This window comes from Triticum dicoccoides, chromosome 5A, assembly GCF_002162155.2.
Source record: "Triticum dicoccoides isolate Atlit2015 ecotype Zavitan chromosome 5A, WEW_v2.0, whole genome shotgun sequence".
Taxonomy (NCBI): Eukaryota; Viridiplantae; Streptophyta; class Magnoliopsida; order Poales; family Poaceae; genus Triticum; species Triticum dicoccoides.
This window is the reverse complement of record NC_041388.1, coordinates 655132751-655152432: the sequence shown is the minus strand read 5'-3', so window position 1 is coordinate 655152432 and position 19682 is coordinate 655132751. Positions and strand designations below refer to the sequence as shown.

At 45.4% G+C, this 19682-nt stretch overlaps 1 pseudogene; it reads left to right on the top strand.

Annotated features, from left to right (window-relative positions):
- The first annotated feature begins 19336 nt into the window (after positions 1-19336).
- The window catches only part of LOC119298292, a 2254-nt pseudogene continuing 1908 nt past the window's right edge, over positions 19337-19682 (top strand).

The window sequence follows — 19682 nt, the reverse complement described above, 5'->3', positions numbered from 1 at the left end:
TTGGAGTATTGACGACAAACCTAGTTGAGGGACTAATGTGTTTGTGAGAATTGCAGGATAACACAGGTAGAAGTCCCTCATTGATTCAGTTTTCCTACCAGAGATGACCCCTAAAAATATATGAAGACATTGAAGTCAAAGGTGGTATGTGAAGATATTCACATTGAAAACTATGACAAGAGAAGACATCGCATGAAGCCTATGGAGCTCGAAGACTCAGATCTTTCGTAGTTCTTTTTCTTCTTTATTGAGTCATAGGAACCACCGTACTGTTAAGTGGGGTCCAAGAGAACCAGTCAGAATGACTGAAGTGATGCTTAACCAAAACCTATGTCTTCGAGTGAAGACTATGAGAGCGAATCTTGTCCAGAGTCGGACAAGTCAGCTTTTCTTGTAGCCCGAGTAAAGTTGCCATGTGTGTTTGAAATCTGACCGTTGGAACACGTGTCAGTTCCTTAGTGACCCAGGGTCATTTCGGACAAATCAGGTCGGGTTGCCTAGTGGCTATAAATAGCCCACCCCCTACAACCATAAACGGCTGGCTGCTCAGAGTTAAAGTACGGCTTTTGTCGTGTGAGAGCAACCCACCTCGAAGCCTTTGAGAGATAATTCCTTGCGAGGATAAAGCCCTAACCACCCAGAGTCAAAGAGTGTTAGGCATCACTTAAGTCTTCCTGTCTGTGTGATCTGAAGACTTATTACACTTGAGGACTGTGAATCCTCCAGCCGGTTAGGCGTCACATTCTGAGCATCCAATAGTCATTGTGGATCGCCGGTGAATGAAGTCTGTGAAGGTTTGGGAGTCTACCTTGAAGACTTACCAGAGTGATTGGGCGAGGTCTGTGTGACCTTAGCTCAAGGGGAATACGGTGAGGACTGGGTGTCCTGAGCTGCGTGTTCAGGACTGGGTGTCCGGGACTGTGTGTCCTCAGGTTTAAATACCTAGCCGCCCTAACCAGACGTACAGTTGTCACAGCAACTGGAACTGGTCCAACAAATCATTGTCTTCAAGGAGTCAGTGGTTTCATCCTTCCCTTCTCTTTATTTATTGTTGGTCCTTGTGAAGTCATCGTATGATTGCAGTATCTTTTGTCTTCACTGAGTGACTGCTTGTTCAGATTGGCTTCTTAATATCTTCCTACCTGATCATTACTACCTAGCTGCTATTAGTCATTGTGCTTTCACTTCATTGAATACTTGATTATGGTTTGCCTAGTGTAGTCTACCTTCCGCTGCATGGTAATAGGTTTATTTCTAACGTTTGTCTTTGAAACTTCCATGTTTTAAAGACTTTCATAAAAATCGCCTATTCACCCCCCTCTAGTCGATATAACGCACTTTCAATTGGTATCAGAGAAAGGTACTCCCTTGTTCTGTGTGATTCGGTTTAACCACCTGGAGTTTTAGCTATGTCGACTGCAGGGATAATTAAAGTCTCCGCTGCGTGCCCCGTCTTCGATGGAACTGAATATCCCTACTGGAAGAATAAGATGCACATGCATCTTGAAGCCATTGACGTCGACCTATGGTATGTCGTCAAGAACGGCGTTCCCAAGGCTGGAGAAGGTGTCACTGCTGCTGACGTCAAGAAGTTTGTTCAACTGGACTCTACTGCCAAGAATATCATTTGTGGTCATCTGACCAAAGGACAATATGGCCGTGTGAGTGCTTTGGAAACATCTAAGCTAGTCTGGGACTGACTCTCCAAGGTCAACGAAGGCGTCTCAACTCAGAGAGATCAGAGAATCAGTGTCCTTCGCAACCTCTTCAACCGCTTCAAGAGAAATGACAATGAGAATGTCCAGCCCACGTTTGATCGACTCACTGACATCACAAATGAGCTTCAAGCTCTCGGCGCCACTGAGATCACCAAGCATGAAGTCGTCAAGACACTCCTGAGATCACTTGACAACTCGTTTGACACCCTAGCCCTGATGATTTAAGAACGTCCGGACTTCAAGACACTCGATCCGTCTGACATACTTGAGAGGCTCAACACACACGAGTTTCAGCTTTCTGAGAAAAGAGACATCTACGGTCCCAACTATGGGTGAACTCGTGCCTTGAAGGCAAAAGTTGTCTCCACATCTGAAGAAGAATCTGACAGCAGTTCTGATGATCCTGAAGACATTGGAAAGGAGCTTGCTATGCTTGTGAAGAAGTTCCAAAAATTCACCAAGAAGAAAGGCTTCACGATCAAGCTCAAGGAATGATGAAGGTTCTGCTCATGACTACAAGAAAAGATCATGCCACAAGTGCAAGAAATCTGGCCACTACATCTCTGAGTGTCCGCAGTGGGACAATGAGAACAACAAGAAGAAGAAGAGCAAGGAGTATGACTCCGACGACAAGAAGAAGAAGAAATACTCAAAGTCTTCTTCCAAGTCTTCCTCCAAGTCTTCATCACACAAGAAGAGCTCATCTGGCAAGGCACGTGCGTTTGTTGGCAAGGAAATGGATTCAGAGGAGGAGTCCGCTTCTGAGGAGGCGGAGGTGGAGTCTGAGGAGGAGTCCGATTCTGGCATTGCGAGTCTGGCTACAGCATATGTTGCCAAGTCCATCTTCAACACTGAAGACAATGACTCCATCACCGACACCGATGCAAATGACAAGGACTACTCCGCTCCTACCTACTGCTTCATGGCACGCGGTGCCAAGGTAAACACACGCACTACTCACTAATAACATCTAGTGACGATGACTCTGATTGTGGTTCCAAACCCAGCTACAAAACACTCGCTAAAATTGCAACTGAACAACAGAAAACCATGGAACACATTCAAAAACTGTTAGACAAAAGCGATGATCTGTTAGACGCTGAAATGACTCGATCTCAGTCCTTAATTGAAGACATAAGAAATCTTCACGTTAAGTATGAGGAACTTGAAAGTCGTCATGAAACGCTCTCAACAGCTCATGAAAGGCTTTCCTATGATTATCTTCAAAGGAAGCAAGATCTTGAGAAATTGAGAGCGGCTCATGAAGATCTTCAAAAAGAAAACGAGTCGCTTCGCGCCGAACAGATCAGTTCAGCTCAGGAAGGATTTGAACCACCATGTCTTAAATGCATTGAGCGTGATAATGCTACTTCTGTTGCTGAATGTTCTACTGCTGTTACTGTTGCAATATCTTCAACTGTTGATATGGGAACTAACCCCTCTGCTGAGGATACCACTGCTATTGCTGATGAGAATGCTAGGTTGAAGACATTACTTGAAACAGGGATGTACAAAAGTCTCAAAGGGCATCAGACACTATGTGATGTCCTCAAAAGGCAGATCCTGAACCGAAACCCTAGGAAAGAGGGTGTTGGGTTCGAAAGGAAAATGAATGCTGATGGCTCTTACTGGAAACCTGAGCAGTACCCCAAAACTACATGGGTTGCTGCAAAGGAACCTTCAACAGATCCATCCACTCTATCTGGCTTCACTTGTGCTAACCCCATTGTTATTGATGAATCCTTTGATGCAAACTACAAAATGTTTAAGAATCAGAATGGCGAAGTGTTTTCCAGGTATATTGGTACTAACTGCAGGAATGGACCGCCTATGAAGAAGATCTGGGTGCCGAAAAGGTGTTTGGAGAATCTTCCTGTGAATGTCATCATGACATCACAGGTGAAGAAGACAAACCCCAGACCACAGTCTTCATATGGTCCAAAGGCTTCATACAGACAGAGGACTCACCTGAGTCGCACTAACGCAAATGGCACTAACGCAAATGTTTTGCAGGGAAGCCATACTCAGGCCTATGAATATGAGCGCGGTTCACAAACCGCCATGTTCATAAGACCAAGAACTATTCTGCTTATTCTTATGAGTACTATTGTTCACCTTCAAGACTTTTTGCTAGGGCTCCAAAGCCAAAGTTCTCAGATGCTGCACTTAGACTTATCGCTTCTAAGGCACCCTTGAAGATGTGGGTGGCTAAGAAAGCTTAACTCTCTTTTGCAGGGACGGGTCTCCAGTAGAAAACCAAAATCGTCTGACGCTATTGCTGGGGACCTTAAACATCTTGTAGGGCGCAAGATCAAATGCCCAAATGGTCTTATTATGTACTTCGTTCCTGAATCGCTTGCTACTCGCCCTATCAGTCCAAATCTTGATGTAAGCTTTCATAACCCATTGGTTCGTCAAATGTTTTTGCTTCACAATTCTCTTTGTGAAGCCTATCCCCCTAACTACACTGTAGGGTACGACACCAGCTGCTTCAGAATGGATTATTGATAGTGGGTGTACCAATCACATGACTGGCAAGAGAAGCCTTCTTATGGACTCAACCTTACGTCCATCCGACAAGAGTCACATCACATTTGCTGACACTGGTAAAAGTAAGGTATTAGGTCTAGGTAGAGTTGCAATCTCAAAGGATCAACATATGGATAAAGTCATGCTTGTTGAATCCCTTGATTTCAACTTAATGTCTGTCTTAATGCTTTGTGATTTAAACATGATCGTGATGTTTGGAAAATATCGTTGCCTTGTTCTAATGGAATCTGACAAGTCTTTAGTGTTTGAAGGGTACCGAAAAGATGATTTGTACGTGGTAGATTTCTCAGCAGGACCACAGCTTGCCGTATGCCTTCTAGAAAAAGCTTCAGAATGCTGGATCTGGCATCAGAGGCTAGGGCATGCTGGCATGAGGAACCTCCACACCCTTGCAAAGAAGAAGCATGTCATAGGCATCGAGGGCTTCAAGTTCAAGAAAGATCACTTATGCGGTGCCTGTGAAGCAGGAAAGATAACGAGGGCCAAGCATCCCTCGAAGACAATCATGACAACAACTCGACCCTTCAAACTGCTCCACACGGATCTCTTCGGTCCCACTCATTACTCAACTCTTACTACTACTGCTTGTCTCTATGGCTTTGTCATTGTTGATGATTATTCTAGGTATACTTGGGTGCACATAATCCTCTACAAGACTGAAGTGCAGGATGTCTTCAGACGCTTCGCCAATCAAGCAATGAACAACTATGGCGCCAAGATAAAGCACATCAGAAGTGACAATGGCACTGAATTCAAGAACACTGGCCTTGATACATATCTTGATACTTTGGGCATCACACATGAATTCTCAGCTCTGTACACGCCACATCAGAATGGCGTCGTCGAACGCAAGAATAGAACAATCATTGAGATGGCCCGAACGATGCTAGATGAATACAAGACTCCAAGAAAATTCTGGCCTGAAGCCATTGATACTGCATGCCATACAATCAACCGTGTTTATCTTCACAAGCTTCTGAATAAGACATCTTATGAGCTCCTTACTGGCAAGAAGCCAAATGTCAGTTACTTCAGAATATTTGGCGCCAGGTGCTGGATTAAGGATCCACATCACACTTCAAAATTTGCACCAAAAGCACATGAGGGTTTTATGCTTGGATATGGAAAGGATTCACACTCCTACAGAGTCTTCAATCTCTTTCATTATAAAGTGGTTGAAACAGTGGATGTGCGGTTCGATGAGACTAACAGTTCACAAAAAGAGCACCTGCCAAATGTGCTAGATGAAGTTCCATCCAGTGAATCAATCTAACTTATGGGAACTGGAGAAATCATACCCTCTGAAGCTCAACCTGAAGAGGAACTTATCATCTTCGCATTCGATCAACCTGAAGACAATGCTCAGCCTGAAGATAATCCTTCTAACAATGACAATGATCAGCAAGAGCAAAATCTTCGCCCTGTACATCCTCGTGTTGCCAATGAAGTGCAGATTGAGAGAATAATTGATAGCATCAATGCACCCGGTCCGCTCACTCGTTCAAGGGCAACACAACTAGCAAATTTTTGTGGGCACTTCGCATTCGTCTCAATAACAGAACCCAAGAAAGTTGAAGAAGCCTTCATGGAACCTGAATGGATTCAAGCTATGCAAGAAGAGCTTCAACAGTTTGAGCTGAATAATGTATGGGAATTGGTTAAGCGTCCTGATCCTCGGAAGCACAATATAATAGGCACCAAATGGATATACCGCAACAAGCAATATGAGCATGGTCAAGTTGTCAGAAACAAAGCTCGTCTCGTTGCTCAAGGATATACTCAAGTTGAAGGGATTAACTTCGATGAAACATTTGCTCCTGTGGCTCGACTTCAAGCCATACGCATACTGCTGGCCTATGCAAATCATCATAACATACTTCTATAACAAATGGATGTGAAGAGTGCTTTTCTCAATGGCAGGATTGAAGAAGAAGTGTGTGTTGCACAACCGCCTGGCTTTGAAGATCCAAAGCATCCTGACATGGTATACAAACTCAACAAGGCACTGTATGGCCTCAAACAAGCCCATCGGGCTTGGTATGACACACTCAAATACTTCCTGAAGAGCAAAGGCTTCACACCTGGTTCCCTCGACCCCACTCTCTTCACGAAGACATATGATGGGGAACTGTTTATGTGCCAAATATATGTGGATGACATTATCTTCGGCTGCACCAATCAGAAATACAGTGAAGAGTTTGGATATATGATGCAAGAGCGATATCAGATGTCCATGATGGGAGAGCTGAAGTTCTTCCTCGGTCTTCAAATACGACAGCAACGCAATGACATCTTCATATCTCAAGAGAAGTATCTCAAAGATTGCCTGAAGAAGTTCGGTATGCAAGACTGCAAAGGCTTCACGACGCCAATGCCAGCCAAACATCATCTGAGTCCTGACGACAATGGTAAAGAGTTCGATCAAAAGGTATACCGCTCCATGATTGGTTCTTTACTTTATCTATGTGCATCTAGGCCAGATATTATGCTTAGTGTTTGCATGTGTGCTCGATTCCAAGCGGCACCAAAGGAATCGCATCACTTAGCTGTGAAGCGAATTCTTCGATATTTGGCTTACACCCCAACTCTAGGATTATGGTATCCAAAGGGCTCAGAGTTTGATCTAGTTGGATTCTCGGATACTGATTATGCTGGTGACAAGGTTGATCGCAAGTCTACATCAGGCACATGCCATTTTTTGGGACGATCACTTGTATGTTGGTCTTCAAAGAAGCAGAACTGTGTATCTCTCTCCACTGCTGAATCTGAATACATTGCTGCTGGATCTTGCTGCGCTCAGCTTCTGTGGATGAAGCAAACACTCAAAGACTATGGCATTCATCTGAAGCAAGTGCCACTCTACTGCGACAACGAAAGCGCCATCAAGATTGCAAACAACCCAGTTCAGCACTCGAAGACAAAGCACATTGAGATTCGTCATCACTTTCTCAAAGATCATGTTGTGAAGGAAGATATTGATATCATACACGTCAACACTGAAGAGCAATTGACAGATATCTTCACCAAGCCCTTGGATGAGAAGAGATTTTGCAAGTTATGGTGTGAGCTAAATATCTTGGAATCCTCAAATGTCTTGTGATCAGGCACACATCCTAACACTTATGCATATTGATGACTTAGATGTGCAACACACGAAGTAAAGTATATGTTCAATCAATGAAGACATGCATTCTAAGTGTGAATACATTAATGAGGAATTTGACTTCGGAGCGCCATGATAATTGTGCGCCGTGTCTGGGTCTAATAGTTCCTATACGGTGGGTAACGCCACCACCAAATGTTCTGTTTAAAGTGTTTCACTCATGGCGTTACATTTTCTATGTCTTCACATTTGGTTTGGCTTCAATCTCAACATATCTTCAGGATTATCTTCACTATGTTAATTATATATATATATATATATATATATATATATATATATATATATATATATATATATATATATATATATATATACTAGTGCTCTGTCCTCTACAACATTCACTTATAGCTATGTCTTCTTATTGAATCTTTTGAACTAAGTGGATGTGATCGGACCCTAACCTCTCTATGCTTTCTATCTCAAACTCTATCTCTCCAAATCATATGGATTCTTTTGAACCTGTCAAATGTCTTCTCTGCGTCCTTGTCAGCAGAAGATACAGAGACAAACATTAAGTCCACTTTCAATGCAAATTCCTTCACCTAAAACCCGGAGAAGTGGGAACGACCACCTGACAATCCAGGCGTGCGTGGGACGTGGAACAACCTCCGATATGCTGCATGATGGCCACGTGTTCCTCAGATGTGAATCACCACGGGCACCTGTGTAGTAACACTGAGCCGCCCTTGTCCCTATAAATATGCGTCACACCACAGTCATTATCTCTTCTTTCACTCTCGCACGAACCCTAGCGCCACCGCTAGCCCTCGACGACGCCGGCGACGAAGCGCTTAGCTGCCGCAACCTCTCCGACGCCGTCTTCACGCCGACCGCGGACATCGTCTTCTCCGCCGTCGCCGTAGGTCTCCTCCGTCACCAAGTTAGGGCACGGACGATCGGACTGCTCGGCCTCCTCTTCCACTCCGTCTAGCAGTTCTTCGTGTGGTAAATAAAACTTCCCTTTTACAGCCCCTTTGATCCTATAGATTCGTCACTTTCTACCACAAGTGGTTTTTGCTCACACATGTTGGATCCACTTCATACTGCATCTCATAATATGCCTAGTATATTCACTTATGCTTCACAAAGTAGTTAGATTCCTCACTTGTACTGATCCGTGGATTCGTACAAATCTGGAACCAACTCCTTATCTATGAGTGAATGTCTTCGCACGATGAGGTCAATGTCTTCTAAACTGATTTATCTTCAAAATCTTCTGAGAATGCATATGACCTCTTCCCCTTCCCTCGCACCTTAATGCTGTCACAGGTACATGTTCGTGGGAGAATTCCTTGGTTCTCATAGTCTGCATTCATTTGCAGAATTCTTACAGTATCACATAAATTCTCCCGAAGCCAGTTCCTGTTTGTCCAGTAAGCGAAAGCCTTTGAAGCCTTTGAACGTATTAAAACCATTCAGCTTAAAGTTCATGGCTGCAGAGAAATCAGCAAGGAAGGGTGGCAGAAAGCGTCGCGGAGAAACATCAAGAGATCTGCCCGATGACCTCTCAGAGCTGTACAAGACAGATCCTGAAGAGGATTACAATCAGCGCAAGACACGAATCCAATGGATTCAATGATATTGGTCAGAACAATGGTTCAAGTACAGATTTGTGACAAAGGAATATGCTGAAAAGAATGCCATCAAGCGACCATGGGGAGACATCCTCTACAAAAATCTTCAACCCAGGTCTAGAGATGAAGCCATTGAACAAGGCTTCTATCCCTGCATGGTCCGTGGACCACAGCCTGCGGATGCTGACCCATCGTCACTGCTATGGTGTCGTGACGACAATCTGTTCAAGCGCAACTTCTAGTTTGCCCAGAACTCAGCGAAGCAGAACAAGAAGTCTTTGGGATTAGACTTCAACCCTGGTCCCTCTGCTCCCCGTGCCGATGGAACTCACAAAGCTGAACCCAATCTTCTTGGGCCCTTCTACAACTTGGAAGGTCTCATCACTCATATCTGGTTCAAGGGACAGCCGTGAATGAGCATGCAGATGACGCTGAATCAGATGAAGCGCTTGCAGCACCGAAGCCAAAGAAACTGAAGCAGCCTAAAGCTTCAAAGCCTGCCTCTGCACCAAAGATCTCACAGGCGAAGCCACTGGCTACTGCACCTCCTGAAGACAGTGTGCAGTCTGAAGATTTGTCACGCATCTCCAAGCCCCAGAAAGTCAAGATGCCTCCGCCACACACCGGCCAAGAACTGACAGCTGCTGCTATTCTGCGCAACGATGCCATCGATCTGTCCAGTGATGAAGATCTTGCAGATGACGCTCTTGAGCAACTGATCAAGAGCAAAGAAGAAGCAGAAATATTCAATGATCTGCCTCTCTTTGACGTGGCAATCATCCACAACTTCATTGATGAGTGGTTTGACACGCCCAACCTCAGCTTCAAAGATCTACAACTTTCAATTGGCCTTAGTGTTGCCTTCCATGGCGCCATTGCTTCAGAGCTAACTCTAGCTCAGCGCATCGTCGAACTGAAGCAAAATATTGACTTTGAGAAAGCTCAGTTCAAGAAGCATATGGCCAAGCTCAGCGTGCAAGAGGTGAAAAACTTCAAGATTATGCTGCACGAGCTCAAACAAGCCTTTCTCAAGAAACATGCAGAAGCACAGGGTTCTCGTGATCGCATGAAGAGTCTGGCTGACAAATGCATGGAAGGCTACAACGAGGCTGAGAAGCGCAAGGCCCTTGGGCGTCCGGGCATTGATCCCAGGATGGCTGCTAAGCAGCAGAAGAAGCCCACTGTGGTCGAACCCAATGCACCAAGGCAGGAAGTAGATCCCATTGTCTTCCCAACTAGCATGACTGGCTCGAAGCCAAAGGCCAGGTCAACCGCTTCAGAACTGAAGAAGACGAGGACTGATGCTGCTCCCTCCAAGAAGAAGCGGAAGACCAAGAAGGAACGGGCTGCTCCCACAGAGCCCTTAATTGTTGAACCCATCTCATGGTTCGGCCTGACGCTGAACATCAAGAGCGCCAACTGACTGTCCATGAGCCTGCTTTCACAGAGGCTCATGAAGCTGAAGACTTTCCAGCAGCTGATCCCACCGCCGCTGAAGACATTGGTCACCATGACCATGTTGAAGATGATGCACTTCTTCCTCAGATCGAGCACCAACAGGTATCATCGTCTGTGCTTGCGCACAGCAAACTCATCAGCATTGATCGTCCTCTGACGCCAATTGCTCAGGATGCATCATGGGCTGATCACCCACAAGAACAAGAGGAAGATGACTTTGAGGCCCAGCCAACTCCAACCCCACAGGCGTCGCCAGTGTTACGCAGGCTTCACAAAGGACCAAGGCCTCCAGTCTCCGAGTCTGAAGCTAAAGCTGCTGAAGACATTCCGGCTGCATCAGCCGATGAAGAAGAAACCCCAAGAGTTTCTACACCCCCGTCTCACCAAGAAGATGTTCTCAAGGAGAACGTGACTGTGACCGACCCTCCAGCTCATCAAGTGGAGGTTGAGAATCTTGAGGCTGCCACCACCAAAACAAATGAAGCCACTGATGTTGTCATGGCTGACGAATGTGTGGAGCCTACACCAACCCAAGAACTAGAAGTCAGTGAAGCCAATGATGCTACTGCTTCTGTTCCTGCGCCTGCTGCTGGTCCTCAGTTTGACTATCATGTTGAGCATATGCCTCAGGTACATAAGTCAATTACAAGATTGCCCAGGTTTCCAGGTCCTTCATCAGCACCTGGATCCTTCAATGTCAACGGCTTCAAAGCAGACAACACTTTCCTCAATAGCTCCAAGAACTCCTACTCAAGGGAAAGAATATCTTCTGATCAGTTCTGGAGCTATCCACAGCCAAGCTATTACTCCTGCATTCTGTACAATCAAGGTCGCATCTTCCCACATAAGCGTCTTGACACCGAAGCAATAGCTGGTCTGCCCTGTCTGGAAGAAGCTCTGGATTGCTTCAAAGAGGTTGGATTGTTGCCGTTTGTCACCGACCAAGAGCACTGGAATGAAGAGTTGCTGCTCCAATTCTATGCCACACTTCACATCCGTGGGTACAACAGAGATCCGAAGACTTGGGTCCTGAAATGGATGACAGGAAATATTCATCACAAAGCCAAAGCCTTTGATATCATTGAGCTCACTGGTCTGCCCACTCCTGGCGATCTCTACGAATCTGGCTGTCAGCTTCACAGTGAAGCTATGGAGAGCATCTTTCAGAAGTCTGAACCAAACATGAGTCAGATGCTCAGTATGATGAAGCCCTTGCCACAAGATGTTGCATATCCTAAGGAGTTCTTTGTTGAAGACCTTGAGTATCTGCCAAGGACTATTTATCACATCATAAGGCGAACTCTCTGTCCCATCAAAGGACATTCTCCACATGCCAAGCTGGAAGGTGCAATGAAGACTTTGGTCTTCTATATTCTTCATGGCAAATGCTTCAATGCACAAGACTTCTTCATCCGCCAACTTGCTGCATCAGGCTCTGATCTTTTTGGCTTGAAGTTCTACGCTCCATGGATAATGCGGCTGATTAAACTCCACTCCGCTATCTCATATCAGCCATCTGCTCGCAATCATCGGATCTTTCTGCCTGATGTGGATATGTCCGTTGAAGCCATTTATCCTGAGCCTGCCAAGGAGCCTTTTAGTCTTCAGAATGCGGAGCATCAAAGTTTCTCTCAGAACATTGAAGGAGTTGAAGCAGTCACTCGTGTTTATCCTCTGGCTGGAACTACACGTGCACCTCACTGTGCCCTTACTGAAGCCACCGAAAGCACTATTGCCCAACGACCCAAGAAGCGATCTCGTGTTCTCAATGACCGAGAGCTTCTGGTGGCTCTTCATCAGAAACAGGATAGGCATCATGACTGGCTGAAGCGCCAAATGCAAAGCCTCTTGGTGGATGTTAACCGCATTCGCAATCTTGCCACCAAGAATGCCTTTGTTGCCCATGAAACCTCTCGACGCACATGGAAAGGGCTGACGCTTATGTGCTCTGAAGATGATCTTCACGAGGATGGCTTCTCTGAACGCTTCAAGTTTGACTCCACACCTCCTCGAAGGGCAGTGCTGCGACAAACTCCATCTCTTGAAGACTCTGAGTTCTCTTCCTCTGCGGCAACTGTGAATGCCAGAGTGATCGAGGACGAAGATGATGCTACTTCACCGCACCCTCCTTCAGCACGCTTCGACACTGCTCCAAGTTCTTCTGCACCACCGAACACCACTGACGACACTGCTGCTTCACCTACTCTTCATGGGAACGAGTAGATGCTCTATGTCTTCAAACCTTTTTGGTCCTTACTGACAAAAGGGGGAGAAGCATATGAGTTTGATAGTCTTCAAGCGGGTCCATATGGGCGGTTGCTTTATATTTTGCCTAGTGTTTACAACTCTCGTTTTGATACATTTGATTCTTTGAGTTGTAACACCTAAACTCGATGGTCGTCTGCTACTTATTTGCTACTTTATGATGCGATGATAAATTCCGCATGTGCGACGATAAATTCCGCACTTAGATCATTTTGCAGACGTCCATTTTCCATTATGCATGTCATTATCTCCACATACCTTCACATGCATAATGAATTGTCATCATAAGTTGAAGAGGATCTCCACGAGTACAACCTGCCATGTGCATTTGCATTCCAAAAGCAAATTACTTATATGCACATCTTCAGGGGGAGCCCTTGCAACTTATGAAGACAATTCCTTATCCTTTACAATTTCACATATTATATTCCCGTTGAAAACTTCAACTAGTTTGTCATTAATCACCAAAAAGGGGGAGATTGTAAGTGCATCTAGTGCCACCCCTAGTTGGTTTTGGAGTATTGACGACAAACCTAGTTGAGGGACTAATGTGTTTATGAGAATTGCAGGATAACACAGGTAGAAGTCCCTCATTGATTCGGTTTTCCTACTAGAGATGACCCCTAAAAATATATGAAGACATTGAAGTCAAAGGTGGTATGTGAAGATATTCACATTGAAGACTATGACAAGAGAAGACATCGCATGAAGCCTATGGAGCTTAAAGACTCAGATCTTTCGTAGTTCTTTTTCTTCTTTATTGAGTCATAGGAACCACCGTACTGTTAAGTGGGGTCCAAGAGAACCAGTCAGAATGACTAAAGTGATGCTTAACCAAAACCTATGCCTTCGAGTGAAGACTATGAGAGCGAATCTTGTCCAGAGTTGGACAAGTCAGCTTTGCTTGTAGCCCAAGTAAAGTTGCCGTGTGTGTTTGAAATCTGACCGTTGAAACACGTGTCAGTTCCTTAGTGACCCAGGGTCATTTCGGACAAATCAGGTCGGGTTGCCTAGTGGCTATAAATAGCCCACCCCCTACAACCATAAATGGCTGGCTGCTCAGAGTTAAAGTACGGCTTTTGTCGTGTGAGAGCAACCCACCTCGAAGCCTTTGAGAGAGAATTCCTTGCGAGGATAAAGCCCTAACCATCCAGAGCCAAAGAGTGTTAGGCATCACTTAAGTCTTCCTGTCTGTGTGATCTGAAGACTTATTACACTTGAGGACTGTGAATCCTCCAGCCGATTAGGCGTCACGTTCTGAGCATCCAAGAGTCATTGTGGATCGCCGGTGAACGAAGTCTGTGAAGGTTTGGGAGTCTACCTTGAAGACTTACCAGAGTGATTGGGCGAGGTCTGTGTGACCTTAGCTCAAGGGGAATACGGTGAGGACTGGGTGTCCTGAGCTGCGTGTTCAGGACTGGGTGTCCGGGACTGTGTGTCCTCAGGTTTAAATATCTAGCCGCCCTAACCAGACGTACAATTGTCACAGCAACTGGAACTGGTCCAACAAATCATTGTCTTCAATGCGTCACTGGTTTCATCCTTCCCTTCCCTTTACTTACTGTTGGTCCTTGTGAAGTCATCGTATGATTGCACTATTTTTTGTCTTCACTGAGTGACTGCTTGTTCAGATTGGCTTCTTAATATCTTCCTACCTGATCCTTACTACCTAGCTGCTATTAGTCATTGTGCTTTCACTTCATTGAATACTTGACTATGGTTTGCCTAGTGTAGTCTACCTTCCGCTGCATGGTAATAGGTTTATTTCTATCGTTTGTCTTCGAAACTTCCACGTTTTGAAAACTTTCATAAAATTGCCTATTCACCCCCCTCTAGTCAATATAACGCACTTTCACCACCCCAACCAACCCCGTCGGGCAAGAACCAGATGGGACAAGACATGTTGCATGGAGGTGGGGTTGGGTTTATTCAGATCAGACGCCAGGTCCGGCGAGAAGAACCTGTCGGCACGCGCCACGCAAGCCGAGCGACCCATGCCGTCCACACGGCCACAGGTGTTGGCCAGCACCAACGGACGCCACTCGCCGCAGAGTCGATGCCGCCCACCGCCCGGGGCCGCCGCCCCAGCACCCGAACACCAACCTTGCCTGCCACCACAAGGATGACAAGCCCCAAGCGCTCAGGTAGCCACCCCACCTACGGCGCTTGAGCTGTTCCCCCACCAACCCGTTCACAATTGGAGTCAAACCACCCGAGAAGAAAACACACTGATCCAGATCCACGCCAGGTCGCAGGAGCCAGCGCCCCAAGAAGGAATCGACGGGAAGCCCCCGCATTGAGAGGCCTCCAGCCACGGCGGCGACGAGAGAAAGCCTTTGCCGGCTGTACCAAGATATAACCTTGGACAGGCTGCACAGGGCCCCAACCCCGACCCAGCAGCACGAGGAGCGGCTGGAGACGACGCCCTTGTCGCATCCCTGCACCTCCATCACCTCCAGCACCAGGGATGCACGCCGGCATCAAGCAAACACCGTGGCTGCGCAGGTCGCGACGAAGGTGAGATCCAATCTTGGCGCATCTCCGCGGGAGGGAAAGCTCGAGTGAGGAGGAAGGAAGGGGAGCGAAGGTTGCGGGGGAGCCCCGCCGCCGCCGCGAGCAGGCCGGCGGCGGCGAGGGAGGAGGGAAGTGGGGGTGGGCCTGACGGCGCTAGGTTTTGGCTCCCCCGAGTCGCCCAGGGAGGACGACGCGGGGGTCGGGGGGGGGGGGGCATTACAATTTCATTTACAGGTTCCTCAAACCATTCAGAAACCAACGAAAATCTAGCTAAACTCGCAATATGCTCTTACCTTTTTTTGAGATGTGGAGGCGATTTTGCCGGTTTATCTGTACTTCATTTGATTTTTTCTTGTCAAATCCCCGAATTGTCAAATCCGTGACTCTGGCAACCGCCCACACACTTCGATTTCTCCCCTTGTGGCAGTGGGGTACATGGTCATCTTCCCCGCATAAGGGAAGTGGGGTGCATGAATAAATTTGGGGTTATTAGAAACACTTTGCCTCACATTATTTTTTCTCCAACGAGTTCAGTTATGCGATACAACTTCCCCTAAATCTTTGTTATGGTTTTTTTTGCGGGCAATCTTTGTTATGAAATTTATTCATGTATAATATGACTGATGTTAGATGTATTTAGGTCATATTTCTTTTCTCAAACATGAGAACCTAGTTATTTTTGTCAAACAGTTCTTCAGGCGTTCTAGTACAACAGGATTTAGGATGCCTCGACTTGGAGACCCAGAAGCATCTTCGATCTTGAGAATTGCAGCAGAGTTCGGGTACCTCTCTTCCATCGTCGCAGGATGCTGGTTTGATAACAACCTATATAGATACGGAGTGAGCTATATGCCCACCTTCTTATATTGGAGCAGAACCATGCGGTGTCTCGGAGATGCTTTCATGGCATGGAACCTTCTCTGGTTAGTTCTTGATGAAATTGATTCACCCATGGCGCGGCCCTTTACTTGGGGGAGAATTTAAGTGATGTAAAACTAACAATTTCTCAAAACCGCAACCAAATTGTGTAGCACTCCATCCATTCTAAAGTAAATGAAGTTCTAGCTTTGTCTGAAGTGAAACTTGTTTAATATTAGCCATGTCTCTAGAAAAACATGTTGAGATCTACAACATCAGATATATGAAGTTATACTGAAGAACTTAAAGAAACTATACTTTCCTCTCAGATATGGCACAGTACCAGCTAAGAATAGGATTTGCTGGCCAAAATTGGGCGCACCCATCGACATCATATGTATGCGGCACTGAAATTCTATTCAACGCTTGACGCACCGATAGGCACCTAAACGTCTCGCGCGCATGGTCTACGGGCCATGGCCCAATCGCACTTTCTTCACTGGCCTCGTTTGATCATCTGGCTCGTTGGATCGGTCGACCTCGCCTACTAAAACACCATAAGCTACTGGTTCAGGGAAAAACCGATGTTTTCAGTTTTTTATAGATAAAAAAATCGTACATTCAAAAAAAAAATTCATGAATTTGAAAATTATCCGTGGATTTATAAAGGTTCACGAATTTGAAAAAACTTCATGTTTTTTAAAATAAATTTGAATCTGAAAAAATGTTCACAAAATATTTAAAACTATTTATGATAATTTCACAAAATAAGCAATTTAAAAGGTTCATGAATTCAAAATCATGAATTTTTAAAAACCGTAATTGTTTAAGAAACAAAAAGTATATATAGTAATAGAACAAAAAAAGAAAATCAAACAAACCGAGTATTAACTGGCAAGTAAGCAAAAACTAGTAAAATGTCCGTGCTATGCTACGGGATCACAAAGATTGGAGATCAGGTGAAACATTGTTTATATAGTGAGGAGGAGTCTATGTTGCTACAACACCATAAAAAAATGTACAAGACATTGATCAAATGATGTTATATTGTTCAAACATAATGTTTCCAAGTGATAAATCTTTCGGTCCAAGCTAAACAATGACCATACAGAAGAGTGTAAATCAATTCGATGAACATGGGCGACTGGTCCTAATTCCGTAGGGTGTGCCTGAGTTTCTTCTCGCATTTATATGCCAGGACATAGGAGTACATGATGTATCGTTGCTACATTTGCCAAACAAAAGCATGTGAAAGCTAGCTACAGGCATACACTTATGAGCATTTTAAATGGTGCATAGCAGTACTGACCTAAAATGAAAAGCTTCTAACCCCTAGCAGAGCAGCGTAACAACCAAAAGAAAATCCTTCTAATGCTTAGTATCAAAATAAACTGAGGAATAAGCAAAGGGTTATCATGCCCGATTAATCTGCATCTTTGCAAAGCCTTCACCTACTTTTCCCCAAGGAGAGAATCCAAGGAATCAAGCAAAATCCACATGTGCGATGAAATACTTCCTCCTCAACACCGAAATGTCATCGATGTTGGGTAGAGGAGGAGAGGATGAAGCATTTGAGCGGCCCGACATCCTTCATGCATATATATATGCACAACGAGAAGAATGAGAAGAAGACAAAAGACCGATCTACGAGAATAACAACATCTCCTAGACCAATCTACGAGATCCCAGGTACCTACGGGGCCCTAGAACGAGAAGAAGACAAAAGACAACTTCGTTGCGAATAACATGTACAAATAACATCAATTAACTAAAGTCATCCAACGATATCGTGCACAAATAGATAGGATTGCAAGGTCATGCTTCATCCCATTGCCTTAAAAAATTAATCAAACATTGGGATCGGATCACAAGGAAAAAATATTTTAGAGGACATAAAGATACGTATGATTGATTGATAAATTGTCTTACAATGTTGCTGATTACGATGCACCGATTACAAGTATGGCTATTTAGGGGAAGAATGTCGGCAGTGGTGATGGAAGTGATAGTGATGGAGATGAGATGGGAAATGACAGAGGCTAGGGTTTGTGAATGGCTTTTGGTGGTGTTTCATTGATTGCTACAGTAAAATCTAAAAAAGTTACTAAAAATTGCATGAAAATAAAATATGCTTTTTTTTGCAACAAATATTAATGTGTTTTCACATGCGTGCAAGATTTACCGATTGAACGACATTTGTGGAGGTCGGGGCAAAAAAGGGAAAATCGCTGCTTCAAAAGATTGTTTTCGGAGCATCATTTTTTTCTCCAGACACCATAAATGTCATTTCATCACAAAAGTTTGCACACATGTAAAACACACATCAATGCATGTTTCTTTAAGAAAAAAAATGTAGCGAAAGGATGCATGTTAGCTCGTGCTCAGGAAAGAACTTTCAAGCGCCTTTGATCACGAGTAACATGTCCCCAAAAGTCAAAAGACAGAAGTGATCCCTGCATCAGTAAATAGTGACAGGACATCCGCAGATTTCTTATTCAAGTTAGCAGACATGATTTGGCCAGCGGACTCTCTCGGTAGAAGGATCGCGTGATGCTGCGACCCATTCCAAAGCTGAGAAAGTGTGATGAACTGATCTTCGGCACAAAGAAAGGGATCATCGACTTGCTAATCCCCGGAAGAAAAACATGCCGTCTCCCTCCCAGAACGATATGACCTGCGCAGCCGTGCAGTGCTGCACCTCCTTTGGACTAGCTAGCTAGCAAAGCAAGCATGCGTAAAATTGAAGGCGTGGAAGCGTATACCTCTAGGCAAGGGCGCGTGCGTGTATATAGATCAATAGGATTACAATTGGCGCGCGGCAGGTTAGTTAGTACTTTTTTTTAGCATCAGTACAAACACAAGCGCTCATATACACGATAACGCGAGCACCAGGATTTGAATCCTGATGGGTTGGGGATACCACTGTCCACCTAACCAACTCAACCACATAAACACACGCACACACATCACGTATAAGGTACATACTGAGATAAGGATCACCTAAGCCAAGCTATACAAAGATAAGGATCGCCTCTGACAACCTGCCTTGTACAACACATGAACACACGCACACACATCACGTAAAAGTTACATTTATGGCACGTACACATATACAAGCCTATTGTTTAACATGATGGACCTGTCGATCGCTTATAAATACATCTCCAGCTCGTTCATCCTCTTCCATATCTCACCCCCTCTCCCTTAATAGCCAGTCTCATCTTAGCTTCATATACATGGCGGCAAAGATAGCGAAGAACGTGGACAGGCCGCTCTTCACCGCGACGTTCAACGTCCAGAGCAGCTCCGCCGACTACGTCACCTTCATCACTGGCATCCGCAACAAGCTCGGCAACCCCGGCCACTTCTCCCACAACCGTCCCGTGCTGCCGCCGATCGAGCCCAAGGTCCCGCCGAGCCGATGGTTCCACATCGTGCTCAAGACATCGCCGGCCAGCACCGGGCTCACGCTCGCCACCCGCGCCGACAACCTCTACTGGGAGGGCTTCAAGAGCAGCGATGGAACCTAGTGGGAGCTCACCCCCGGCCTCATCCCCGGCGCCACCTATGCAGGGCCGGCCC